Source organism: Euprymna scolopes, chromosome 23, assembly GCF_053919585.1.
Source record: "Euprymna scolopes isolate OS-2025 chromosome 23, ASM5391958v1, whole genome shotgun sequence".
NCBI classification, from domain to species: domain Eukaryota; kingdom Metazoa; phylum Mollusca; class Cephalopoda; order Sepiida; family Sepiolidae; genus Euprymna; species Euprymna scolopes.
In genome coordinates, this window is record NC_136504.1 from 17620965 (window position 1) to 17628032 (window position 7068).

The 7068-nt window shown below is 29.5% G+C and overlaps 1 pseudogene; it reads right to left on the minus strand.

Moving 5' to 3' along the window:
- Positions 1-1918: 1918 nt before the first annotated feature.
- Positions 1919-2037, minus strand: LOC145246365 (5S ribosomal RNA; annotated as a pseudogene).
- Positions 2038-7068: the final 5031 nt, after the last annotated feature.

Here is a 7068-nt window from a genome sequence, read left to right on the forward strand (position 1 = left end):
TTTTATGACGAACAAGCCAAGGGCCACCATGTTGTTTTAGAATGTGTTAAAATTCAAGGGTGACAACTCAATTCGACTATGAAAATTTTGTTTGTATTCAAAATAATCAAAACTTTAATTACTAAAATTTTGATTTTCTTAGTTAAAAAAAGACTGGATCAATTTATATGATTTTCAGAATATGATATCTTCATTCTGTGAAGAGTACGTACATCATAAAGATTTTTTTGTATTTTTTTTATTTTAATTAAGTTGAATTCTAAATAAGAACTAACTTTATAAACTTCTGGTTCACATTATGTGACCCCTTAGCATAAGATTCATACCTCCATTTGATGTTTTCCTCTTCCCACTTGTACATTTTTTCAACCATTGCATTTTTTCATCAAATGTTGAACTTGTAATAAACTACCAAAAAGTATATTCAAGTCACCTTTGTTTTTTTTCTTTTTCAGTAAAAAGGGCAAAGTTTATCCACTTCTAATGATTTCTAGAGTGAAAAAACATGTTTAGACAACATTGTTTTTGTAACATTGCCAAATGAAGAAATGCACAATTTACCCATTGTTTCATGATCGACAATTAATTTAGAATCAAAATATCTTTTTTATATAAATCTTGTGGAACGTTTTTTTCACATGCTGGCATGTGTTGGACGGCTTTTAGAAATTGACTTCCAAACTAATCTCTGCCCAGGACTTTATTTATCCTTCTTTCTACCAACTCCATCCTTATGACTTCCTCCCATGTTTTATTTGGTCTTATCCATTCTTTCAGTGTGACCAAACCAACAAAGTCTCCCTACACTATCCAGATTTAATGTTAGCTTAGAAATCAGAATAAAATAATGTAGCTTCTATAATTTATTTTAATTAGTTGATTTTATCTTTAGTTTTATATAAATGAAAAGAAAAAAGTGTTTGTATCTCAAGTGTGAAACAAATTATATATATATATATATATATATATATAACTTTCGTTTAATCACATGAATTAACATACAAAGACACAATTTTATGCATAAATTTTCAGTATTTACTTCAACAGTGCTCGATACATAGGTAGAGCTAGATAATAAGTCTGACGAATTCTCACGAGAATGGAACACGGAATATTAGATGAAACAACCAATTAATTTTACTGAAGTTCATACAAGGGTGTGCAATTCTGAAGTAGGGGCAAAATATATTTTTTTATTTGTTCTACACATTCATGAGCATGTTTCAGTCACTCTACTTTTGTATAAGCAATATCACCTGAAGAGGTCTTCAATTACTTGTAACTGGCTGATCAAAACATGCTTATGAATGTGTAGCGGCATATAAATGCTTATGTAAAACAAATGAAAAGCATATAACAAATAAATGACAAAAGTCTATATTCTAAATTTCAAGATGTTGACCATCTTACAATTTATTCCTTTAAGTACGTTGATATGCACAATTCCTGACAGCACCTGTTTCGTAGCACAAAATCATTCATTTAATTATTGTATCAATCAATGAATATATTCTGCCCTCAACTCATCTGAAGAAAAAGCATCTCTCAATTCATTAAAAGATGCTGTCAAGAATTGTGCATGTCACCTTACTTTAAGGAATAACCGGTAAGATGGTCAGCATCTTGAAATTTGGAATATAGGCTTTTGCCATTTATTTGTTATATGCTCTGTAATTACATTAATCTTCATAAATTAAAGGATTCGTACAAATAAAAGGTGAAATATAATTGAAAAAAACATATTTACCCATATGTGTGTGTGTGTGCAGTCAGCATCAATCCTATTCAGCGTTTAACCGGCTTCCTCTAAGGGAGTATGAAATTCACAAGCGGTCCCCAGTCGCATGCATATCCCCGTTAGGGTAGATGACGACATTAGGTTTTTGCAACTTTTGGCAGGGAGGTGTCGACATCCTCCTACATACAACACCTGGACTTCCCAAATTGGTCACCCATTTTAGTAATGACCAGGCTCAACGTTGCTTAACTTCGGTGATCTGACGGGAACCTGTGTGTCAACGTGATTATGCCGTATACCCTCAAAATTTGAAAAGGTCTGGAATCTTTTTAATTTTTGCACTTTTTCTTGCCTGATGATATCTAATATCATTGAAACGGTCTACACATTGTAGCAAGATATGACTGTATTTACATACAGAATTAAAAAAAATATAGTTTGCTCTCTTTGAGCACTATCAATGACCCTTGTTGAAATTCAATTATTTTCAATTTTTGGATATCTTCCTACCCGAAAGAAATTTATATATATATATATATAAGAGAAAGAAAATTAAAACAAAGTTGAACTTTACAATCAAAATTTATTGTTCGCTTGAATACTCCAAAAAACAATTAACAAAGTCCTTATTCCGCGGAGTTTCAAAGAATGATATTCTTATCATCAGAAGACATAAATTTTGATAGTAAAGTTCAACTTAGTTTTAATTTTCTTTCTCTATTGCGTATTGAGCTTTTTTAATTCAGTTGGGATTAAATGTTCTATATATAAATACTGTTATTTATATTAGTTTGAAGTTTACCGTTGCATACATCAGGTAAACACTACATCCCTTTGTTTTCATTAATAAATATTTTTTTAAAAGTGCTCACTAACATATTTGTGGTGTTATTTTCTCCACTCCAATAAATAAGGGGATCAAATATATAGAAATATACCCTGGGTAGATATATGATAATCAAATGTTGACATCAAAACTTTAGATCAGCTTAGTATAAAACTGGCAGTTATCATGTAACTTTGATTATTGTGGTTTATGCTTTGTGTGTGTGTGTGTGTGTATATATATATATATATATATATATACACACACACACACAGAGCTGTAAGTGAGAACCTAAAGCTGTTGTATATCAGTTACAACATTTCACCCCATTTAATCATCATTAAAGAACGCACACATGAATCTAATGAGGGAAATGTTGGTAACTAACACTGCATATTCATTTGGAAACCAACCAAGCTCAAGGTCATCTGGAACTTATCTTAATCTCCCAACAAATATTTAATTTTTAGTTACTAAAAGATTTGCCCGGGGCCGTCTCAAAAATCATATGATGGATAATCTGTTATATAAAGGGAATGCATGTGTGTGTGTGTGTGTGTACAGGCAGCTAAAACACAGAAACTACCAAAGATTAACTCATCTATATTTTGCTTAAGGAAAGTTTTGGTAAAAAAAAAAAAAAATTATTCATTCATTCAAAATTTTTTGTTTGGTACATATTTTATAACATAGATGTCCTTTTGTTATATAATTATACAGTTTATGTGTGTGAGCTTTGGAATTTGTTTTGCTGTTGATATTTTAGTTTGCTATTTTTTTTTTGTGTGTGTAGATGTACTTCCTCCTTGAAGAAGGTTATAAAGTTGTCTGCCCTTTTGCTCTCAAATAGTTCCTTCGTATCTTGAATGTTGTGCTAGTATTTTTGTTTGATGAAGGCAAATCACCATAGTTTATCAAAATGTGTTTGACTGTATATTTGGCCCGAGTTAAGCATTTAGGTGGTTCTTTCTACCTCTTAATGATGGAGTGGGTCAGCCTTCTATTGATGCATATGCAATTGGGATTTTATCATCTTTTTAATTAACGATTTTCACTTAAAGATTAATAGCTTTAATTCTTATTAATTAGTTTGTATTGACAAAAAACATAATGAAACTTAATGTTAATATGTATTAGTTTAAACATGAAAAATAATACATGGGATCAAATCTGGATCTCAGTGATCAGAGGATTCCTTATTCGATTCAAAAAAAGGGAAAGAAAATTAAAAATAAAAAGAAAAAAATTGAATTTGTTTTGGAGCTGAAGGGGGTAAAAATACTCATTTCTTTTTTTTGTTTGACAACATTCATCTTGGTTGTGAAATTTTGCCTTTTTACATAAAAAAAATCACAACACCTTTTGAATAGATTCTTTGGTATTGTTTTCGACCACAACTTTTGGAACAATCTTGCCTGAAGACCAGAAACAATGATAAATTACTTCAAGTATTTCTTGACAGTTGTAAAATGCTGTAAAGTGCCAAATGAAAGTTTTGAGACTTTTTTTTTTTGTGTGCAAATGGTGGCCAATTTTTCGAATGAAAAAAAACAAACATTTGTTTATTATGAAGATAATTCAATGAAAATTAATTGAAAAATGAAAACAATATTCTTTTTGTTGTTACAAAGAAAATAACAATATATAATTATCAGAAATTTTTTAGGAAAATGCAAATGAAAAAAAAAACTCATTTTTTTTTTTTTTTTAAGGTTTTATGGGGAAAAAATCCTATGTGTATCCAGCTTCTCAGACTTGAGTTTTCATGAACAAATATTTAATTTTTGAATTTGAATTTTTTTTTCTTATGATTTTTTTTTATTCAAATCAAGATATCGATTTATTTTTATTCAATATAATAAATCAATGATAATGAATAAATGTTTTCTTAAATGACGTTGGCTGCTGCGATTGCACCATCTCAGCATTTTGGCACCTTTTGGAGTTTTATCAAACTGCCCTGAAAATTCTGAAAATATAACGATCCGGGTTTGTTTTACAATCCAGAGAGGTACAAAAAAGTAAAAAATTCAAATATATAACAAATAAATGTTAGCAAAGGCAAGATAAGTTACTCTTCTACCTATATGGAAAAGTTTTTGGTGGTTTTACTCACTTTAAAATGTTTAATCGGTTTGAAAAACATATACTGTCGAGCGATTGGTACAAACAAGAAAAATGGCGGTGAAAACTGACACTTTAAATATTTAAAGTTCTGATAATGCCTTAAATAAAATTAAACAAAACTGACCAATATATGTCATGGTAACATATATTGGGTGGGTTTCTATCAGTATTTTGTATAATTTTTTAGTTTTGTCATTTTCAAAACTTTGAATGTTATGAGCCAAGCTCACAGCTATTTTTCTTGTGCTCACGTAAACACTAGATACTTTGTTATTTGAACTGATTACACATTTTAAAGTGAGCAAAACTGCTAAAATCTTTTTTGAGATAAGAGTAACATATCTTGCCTTTGATAACATTTGTTTGTTATGTGTTTGAATTTTTAACCACTTTTTAGAATCTCTGTGGATTGTAAAACAAACCCCACGATCCTTATTCTGCAAAATAACCTAAAAATTATTTTCATCCGACTTTTTTTTTAAAATTTTTTTTATTACTTTTAAACAAATTTTAGTTATACTTTAAGCAACTGTAAATCCAGACGTGACTTGCAGGAAAAGAACTGCCTTTTTGTTTTACTGAATTCACGAGTTGATAAAAAAGATAAGATTTTGGCTTCCAAAAAGACTTTCATTGATTTCAGTGGGTTGTACTTAATTAGTGAATTCAAGATTTTTTTTCCTAAGCCAATCACGTTATAATTGTATAGAAACTTTGCCATGATCATCAAGCTTGTGCAATGTATAGTTTTTTTGCACAAGAATGATCAAGGGTAAATATGTTTTTTTAAGTATCATAGATTTTGTGCAAGACAGACAGACATTGAAAGACTTGGCCAAGATCCAAATAATAAAATAATAAATAAATAAAAAAACTATGTAGTATACACGGTTTGGATATGTTTGCGTTGATTGAAGGAGAGTTATTCAATAGCTTAAAATGAAAAATCGGCAAAATGTAAAAACAAAAAAACAAAAACAAAAACAAAAATAAAATATGCAACAAATTTTACCGAATGCATTAAAATTTAACTTTCTACTAATCTGTATAGTTTTAAAATTCTGAAACTAAGTTTTATCATGTCAAAGTTTGGTTTGTTACTTTCACTTAGTTGAATATGAATCAAAGATAGCATTTTTTTCTTCTTTTTTTTTTAAGATAGTTGTTAATTTGGAGCTTGAAGAAGAAAAAGGCTTACCATAATCCAACTGGCAGCTACCCTTTTGACTTATGGTCAGTGGTACAGTAGGCCTTTTTTTTTTTTCCAAATCGACCATCCTCCTTGATTGATTGGTGTTCAACAAAATGAAAGAAAAATTATTTGTTGTATATTTTGTTTATTTTCAATTTCTCAGCTATTAATTATACTGCATGATTGAGAGAAGTAAACATTTAGATAGCATCTTCAAATTATAATTGTTTGTTGAAAATTATTTTCATTGATCCTGGATAAAAAAAACAAACAAACAAATAAAACATGTACACAAAAAGCGAAACAAAGAAAAAAAAACAAAACAAAAAAAACAAACAAAAACAATACACTCTAAAAAGTAACCATTAGTAAAAATAATCTTGTTTGATTTTTAATTTATTTCATTGAATCACATCTCCATTTGTTCGTTAATTCAAATAAGAATAAAAGCAAAACTATCAGACAACATAATAATCTCCTCCAAAACTTATCTTCAATATATTTAATGTATCATGTGTAATATGTTTAATTTTTTGGTAAATTTTCACGACATGCTCCAGCATATTATAAATACCCCAACCTCCCCATGTTAAGAACGGCTTTGGAATACCCCCCCCCCAACCTCGAAAGCCGTTTTTAACATGGGGAGGTTGGGGGGGGGTTGTTTATTCCGAAAGCCGTTCTTAACATGGGGAGGTTGGGGTGTTTATAATACGCTGGGGCATGTCGTAAAAATTTACAAATTTTTTCTTGTAAATATTTTGAATATTTTTACAGCAAAAATCTACACAAAAATTAATTCTTTTCTAGAATAGTGGCTCCTACAAAAAATAATCTTGTGTTTCAGAATGCAAATTAACTACAGTAACAGACTGCTCTATAAACTTTACATCTAGCCAGAAGTTACTGTTTGACAGTTTAAATGCTTTCAAATTACATTCAAATTTTTCATTTGTAAACATCATTTGGTGTGCATTTGTTTTCATAACCTATATATCTATAAAAGTGAGAATGTGTGTGAGGACACTTCTCAACCTATATACTCAACGAATTTTTAATCTACAGACTTGAAATTAGGTATATAGGTTATTCAGACACATGGAAAACTTTTTCATGTTTTCATCTGGAAAAATAACTTCTAAAGGGGTAAAAATTAGAAAAATTGGTACGTAGAAGTTGTCAGAT